Source organism: Quercus robur, chromosome 10 (assembly GCF_932294415.1).
Source record: "Quercus robur chromosome 10, dhQueRobu3.1, whole genome shotgun sequence".
NCBI lineage: Eukaryota > Viridiplantae > Streptophyta > Magnoliopsida > Fagales > Fagaceae > Quercus > Quercus robur.
In genome coordinates, this window is record NC_065543.1 from 34,538,187 (window position 1) to 34,545,748 (window position 7,562).

Genomic DNA, 7,562 nt, shown 5'->3' on the forward strand with positions numbered 1-7,562 from the left:
ACTCTCTGTTTTCTTGCACACTCTTGAGCAATCTTCACACTATCTCACTCACTACCCTTACAACAATCCCACCTAAATACAGGGTTACTAAATGCTGAATTACAAGCAAATTTGGCACGGAATAAAGCCAATTAGATGGTTGAATAAATTCAACCTTACAGACATTCTATTTTTGTGAGCACAAAATAAATTTGAATCCAAAACAAGGCAAATTTAGATTTTATTCAAGGTAACTTGAGTTGATTTGGTGCTACAATTTTTCCAACTCTTCATTTGGAACAACGAAACCAAGTGCAAAGTAAATCTGAATAAGTAAAAAAAATTTAAAGATTATATCGTAATTCTCCTACAAATTTAACTAAGTAGGCGATAAGTTGGCATGGCAGACAAGTTCTTGGCTCTTTGCACTGATAGCCCAAACTTCTCACTCATGTCCAAGTCATTAGGCAACATGCCACTAGGGAGTGCCCAATGAAAGCAATGCAATAATTAAGCTAGAACATATTTAATGGTTGTAAAGGTCTAGATGCAATCTAGGGCACCCTCTATGACCAGACCCAAATGGGATAAGCTAGAAGTCACATCCTTTGAGGTCTATATTTCTATTTATGAACCTTTCTAGATAAAATTCTTCCACATTATTAGACCACACATAAGGATCTCGTCCAATAGCTCAAAAATTAATTATTATTATTCGTGATTTCTTGGAGACATAATATCCATTGATCTCAATGTCCCCCATGGATTCATGTGGGACAAGTAATGGTCCGACAGGATGCAGTCTTAAGCTTTCCTTCACCACCATATCCAATTATGGTAATTTTAACAAATCTGTCTCCTCCACCATTCTATTCATTCCAACTACACGTTCTAGCTCTTCCTGTACATGTTTCATCACTCATGGATACCTCAAGAGTTGAGAAAAGGTCCATTCAATCGCAGCAGCTAAAGTGTCATATGCACCTGAAATCATGTCTATTATGATAGCCTTGATATTTCACCAAACACATAAAAATCACGTTTTGGATCAAATAAACATGTTTTTAATTTGGACCCAAAACGCTAAACCAAATGGTTATTATATATATATGTGATTCGAAAAGATTTGTTCACGTGACGCATTCTATTATGCTTTGCTTTTTTAGCTTTTGTGTATATATATATATATTGCAACCTGTGGATGATTATATCCTGTCCTGTTATCCATTACATAGGCCAAGTTGATAGCTTAGTGTTCTAGAAAGGATGCAACTACATATTTTAAAACAATAATAAAAGAAGTAGAAATATAAAGAACAATGCTAGAACATAACAATTTACACAATTTTTGCACAATTCATCACTTGGTGAGTTGCAAGTGGTGGAGGTGTGGACCTACTTAAATGATTAAACCTACCAATTTTCCTTCGTCGCTCACTACTTATCATGTTAAATTGTCGCAAAATTTGTGCAAATAATTGTGATTCTAGCATTTTTCAAATATAAAATACACGGAAAAACATCATGTTTATCTTATGATATGGTAGCCTTAGAAATCATAATAAACATTTTTTTTTCTCTTAAGAATTATCACTTACTCTACAATAATGTTAATACTATACACTTTATCATAATTGTCCTACGTGACAAATTGTAAGTGACAATTGTAAGTGATGAAAAAGAAAATTGTGAGTTTACGTAATAGTAATAGACAACTAAGCACAATTTGCAACATAGAATAGTTTAGACAAAGTATGTGAAAAGCGTATGGTACTAGTAGTATTGTTTACTCCATTAATATGTCTGGCATTCAAGTTAAAACTTCTGGATGGACCCAAATTTATGGAACCAGTTGTTGGCATATATATATATATATATATATATATGCTCTGTCAATTGCAAATAATGTAGTCCTGTGGAAGTGGAATAGGGTGGTAGAAGATAAGATTAGTTGATCACTTATCAAAGTGTAAGGTATTAATATAAGAAGAAAAAAAAAAGTAAAAAAATTGTTGAGAAAGGGACCAAAACAATAAAATACTAGAAAGAAGAAAACGGGAACTGTATTTTATTTAATTTTTTTTTAGGTGAAACAGGAACTTTATTGGCCATGTGTTTTTCAAGGCGGCCATGTCCTTATGTAAGATTTTACGGAGAATTAAAATCTCAAATTTTATTATGAGTTTATTTGGATAGAGGAGGAGTAGAATAGAGTTGGTTGAAAATAGATTAATTTTAAGTCAAATCTACTATATAATCTATATTCTTCATTTCTCTCCCTCAATTCAAACAAACCATAAACATGTCTATTTTTCATATACCACAACTATAAATTTTAAATAGAAAAATATATGATTCAGAAATATATATATATATATATATATATATATCACCAAGGGTAAGTAAAGTGGGTTCAAGGTGTGGGGACTAACATATCTAATATTTCTAAATAAGTTAAAAAAAAATATACTATTAATAATAGACAGGTTTTATCCCAAAAAAGAATAGACCAATTGGATTGGTTTTGGCCATGGTCACTTCAACTAATCATAAAGATTTAAGACTCTGATATAGTTTTTTTTTTTTTTTTTTTTTTTTTTTGAGAAAAAGACTGATAAAGTTGAATAGATAGAAACTTGAATACCTGTAGATCAAGTGCGCGCCCCAAGGTAAGGAACATAATCAGCTAGATTTAGAAATCCCCCGACAAGGTCAGGGCCTCCTCAATAAGCACCTTCAAGTGGAATCTATTATCTTTACTTTGCCCAAATATCATTCTACATGTGGTTTTCTCAATAAGTTCGCAAACTTTCCCACTATGGTCCACAACCTCATGCGCTGCCGCGGCTTTTTTAAGTGACTGCACCAATGATCCTAGCTCCTCTTTCCTCATAGGTGCAAATGACTATTTTTGAAGCACTAAGAAGTTGCAACGTACATGGTTTCCTAACGTCGCCCCAATATGGACCATACTCAGTGAAAGTCGTGCCCTTGGTACTATAAGACATGTACTCAGAGGCTTGGAGTTTAGGTCGGCTAGCAAAAATGGTGTCATGGGTCTTTAAAATAGCTCAGCAGCTTGAGGAGGTGAGATCACAATAGTTGGTACATGACCAAGCCGCAATGACATGATGGGCCCATATTTTTTCGCTAAGTTTTGAAGGGCACGGTGTGGGAGACACCTAGCATGTGAAGGTTACCTATAATTGGTAAGGCACGAGGACCAGGTGGGAGTTCAGGCTCATTTTTGTGGTCCTTTGGCCGTGATAGGATTTGTATGAATGTCCAATGGATAGTAGTAGGAAAATGGCTAATGTCAATGGATACATTTTGGAAATTGAGTCTGCGATGAAAGGTAGGGGATTGAAGAGGTGTTTTGAGATTATAATTTATGAATCATGTTAAAAAGTGCCCTTAGGGCAATTGTTAATAAACCATATTAATAAAGTTTTAACACGACTTTTGTGAGAAATATAAAAAGATAACAGAAATAATTGATTTATCATTTTTCCATAAAATATTTCTAGAAATAGTTCCTAAATCAATTCCCTTGGGCATTTGTAATTTGTTAACATTTCTCATAATTTATAAACTCTTGTGAGAGTTAAAAATGGCTAATTTGTCTTTTCATTATAAATAAATAAATACGTAGTAGAATCATAATTCTAGGGTAGCAATATAAACTCGCCCATAATTGTAGGGCAAAAAATTCAATAAAAATGCCATCAGATTGTCACCTCAATCGATCTCGCTAGTCAGCAGTCACCTTCTTTAAAGTCATAGCATATGCAAAAATCTAATCTCTTCTCTCCCTCCTAAGATAAAATTTAAAAAGCAAATGATCACATTAAATATACCTAAAATTTTTATTGAAAATAAAAAGAGTAATTGATTTTTCACAAATTTTTATATTTTCTATGAAAGTGATATCAAAACTTTTTTTAAATAATCCATTAAAAAATGCCCTAAGGGCACCCGTCAACCGAACTTTAATCTAAAATATGAAAAGTCACATTTGTACTTCTAGGTTAGCTCAACCATTAGTCGAGTAAGGCAATCGCCTAAGGTCCAAGCTCCCAATCCCCAAATTTTAAACAATAAATATATATATTAATTAAATTCAAAATATTAACTATTAAAAATTATATTTTTTTATAAAATATAAATAAATAAATAAAAGCTAATGTTAGAAATACTATAAATTTTGACATGTCACAAATCACAAAAAAATAATAATAATAATAATAATAATATTGACACTCATCTATATATACAATTGTAAGGACACATTTTACAGCCCAAGCACAAGATGTATGGGATATTGGCCTAGTGAGCCCAGTACAATAAATTTGTAGAAAGTGGATCAAAGAACTAGACCCTAATAAATTGACAACGGCTAGTATGGGTTTAGAGGATGATTAAGCAAGAACAAGGAACATAAAGCTGAATGAATTCCCTGTTTGAGGAGGTCAGTTTTCATATAGATCAATAACGGTTGAGTACAAGTACAATTTTGATTGCTACAGTATTCTTTCTCTATTTTTCCGATCCATTCCTCATGGAGGGTCTCTTCCATTATATATCTCCCGTTGGACCATCCTGACCCTATACTTATTGATCATTGAAACCCTTACTTGAGTGCCTGTTCCATTAGACACCCTCTCTGGCTTTTTGTTAGTTGTGGTAGCCAAAGCAGCACTATTCAGGGGTCTCCTCAACATAAAGCGGCCAGAAAAGTAGCTACAGTACATTCAATGCGGTGGTAGCAACTTTCCCTTAGATATTCCTGAGCTCTCATCATCCTTATACGCTTATGATGCACGTCCTTATCTTTGGAGCTTCTTGGAAGGACACTTTGATTGCCAGAAAACATATCTGAGCTATTTTTATCATGTCTGAGGAGATATTCCTCCTCGGACCACTCTTCCATTTGTATTTTGCTCACTAAGTCCTGAATTTGAACCATTCATTTCTCCTCGGACTACACATGCTTTTGGCCAAGGCCGAAGGCCCAATATATGATTTGGGCCCTTAACCTTACAATAGCCCTTCAAAACTCCGGTTTTTTCCTCTCACTAGAGTAGAAAACTGGGGTTTTGAATTTTTAAAAGTTAACTCTACTTGATCCTTTGATTTACATGTGTGGGAGTGCCGTCTTACGCGGCTCCTAATTGCCACTGACACTTCGAAGCTTACAAGGCGCCATTAATTGCTCCAGGCGGCGCTTTGTTCCCCAGATCTAACGATGAGGCGCAGATCCAACGGTTGATCTCTCTCTCTTGGAATTTTGAGCTGGATTACTCCCACTCATTTTCACCCTCTATATAAAGCCTTGAAGGAAATCACTTTCCCCTTATTTTACGAATTTTCAAGTTCTCTAGAGATCTCAAACACTCCAACTCACTAAAATCTCTACACTCCTAAGTTTTCCTAACTCTTTTCCTTAAGAAAATTCTAAAAGATTTTTCTATAATTTCAAGATTTAATCCACTCACTTGTTTTTGTAAGTATCTATTTCTTTAAACTTTCTTTTTCTCCTCGACCAAACTCCTCGACCTTCTTCCTTATTAGAAAACTTCCTCCGTGTCACCTACGTTTGCTTAGATGGGTAGATTCAAGCACTTAATGGACTCTCCGACCGATATGGAAGGTTTTAGGGCCAAATACCATATCCCACAAGGAGTGGGCTTACAATATTGTCCACCAAACCAAATACTTACAGATAGAGAGAAGGGTGAAGTTGTGATTCCAATGATCGCCTTTATAAAAGGAGGAATGACACTTCCCATGAGTAGGATAACCAGAGATTACCTGCTCAATCATAGGTTGTGTCCCCATCAGTGCTCTCCCAACCTGTTTAGAGTCCTAGGGAGTGTAGATGCCTTGAACAATTAGATGAACTTAGGGCTCACATGGCATGACATCGTTCACATGTACGAGTGTCATTCCCTTGCCAGTGCAGGATATTACCTCAAGTCCCAGTCCGATGTCGTTAGATTGATATCCTGCCTTCCTAAGTCCAATAAGGGCTTAAAGGATGATTATCTGGTCATCTCCGGGGAGTGGCACAACGATCTTCACTGCTCAGTTCGGGTAAGAAAACCAGGTGGGGTACCCTAGGATTAGGTCCCTTAGCAAGGATTTTAGTCTTCTTATATATATATATATATATATATATATATTTTTTTTTTTTTTTTTTAATTCTGCCTTAACATTTCACCTTCTCGGATAATAGTTTTTATTTATATGATCACAATTTCCTCCTCGGATGTTTTTGCAGATAAAAACCACGTCGCGCCAAGACTTAGTCTTGTCAACGTACTAGGTCTTAACAAATTGCTGAGGTCCGAGATATTCATAAGTGAAGACAGACAGTTACGAGCCACCTACCTAATTTTGGATTATGAGCCTCTGTCTCACATATTTCAGGTTGTAGGCCAGATAATAAGGGCTGGTGATCCTAGGCTAGCACGTATAGACGTCTCTAAGCTGGGGTTTTTGGCTCGGAGAGACCTTTCGCCTGTTGAACTGCCTATTCAACGCATCCTTCAGGAAGTAGCCGCTCTGAGGGAGGAGACAGCTTCTGCACCCCTATCCCTTGAGGCCAAGATCGACCAATTCCACCTTGAAGGGGAAGGTGAAGTGCCAGAAAGGCCAATAGAGCTTGCAGACTCTGAGGCTGATTTGGATAGATTTTCTGTTGCCCACTCTCCAAGGTTAATAACTGCTCTGGTTGATACCAGTTTAGAAGACGAAGAAGAAGGCATGGACCTAAAGCCAAGGACCAGCTTAAAGGGTCTATTGGCCAACAGGAATAAGGGGTCATCTTCTAAAGAAGTCCCCAAGACCCAAGTTCCTCCGAGTCTCCCCCCACCTCCTTTCCCTGTGACCGCGGTGGGATTGCTCCCTAATCCCAATTTGAAAAAGAAAAGAAAAGTACAAGAAGTGGAGGAGAGGGAGATGATTCCTCCGAAGGGGGCAAAGCAGCCCAAAAATGTTAAAGACAAAAAGGCTGCTTCCATGGAGAGCCGTGAAGAGTTTAATGGCACTGAGGTTCGTAGAGGGGTGCGCACTTGGGCTCCTCAGCTAGAGATGGATGGTGCTCCCATCCCTTAGGACTCCACAATCTGGGAGTCTCAAAGGGCGCACGCCACCCACCTCGTCGAGGCATTAAAGCAGCCTCTTCTATTGCCTAGAGATATGGAGGGCCTCTGGTGTGCCAGGCAACCAGACCTCTTTATGTCACTGAAAAGAGATCTTACAATGATAAGTCAGTCAACGTCCTTTTTTGTTAAATACTAAGATGCACATTTATTGCTGTATTTATATATATTTATGCCCTCTTTGCTACTTTTATGCAAGTTGCCCAGCAAGTTTATGTAGCTGAGGAGTGGGTCAAGAATGCCCGTGACGAGGTCAAGGCTGAGACCCACTCCCGTTTTGAGGTTGAGAAGGCTCTCGGAGCCCTGAAAGAAAAGCATAAAAAGCTGGGCATAAAGCTGACCGTAGTCGAAAGGGAACGTTCGAATGCCCTGGCCAACCTAAAAAAGGCTAAGACCCAAGTTGAGGACCAACGCAAGCTG

The 7,562-nt window shown here is 37.2% G+C and overlaps 1 pseudogene; it reads right to left on the minus strand.

The window, feature by feature from the left end:
• Nucleotides 1–2,630: 2,630 nt before the first annotated feature.
• Nucleotides 2,631–5,817, minus strand: LOC126704083 (cytochrome P450 CYP736A12-like; annotated as a pseudogene).
• Nucleotides 5,818–7,562: the final 1,745 nt, after the last annotated feature.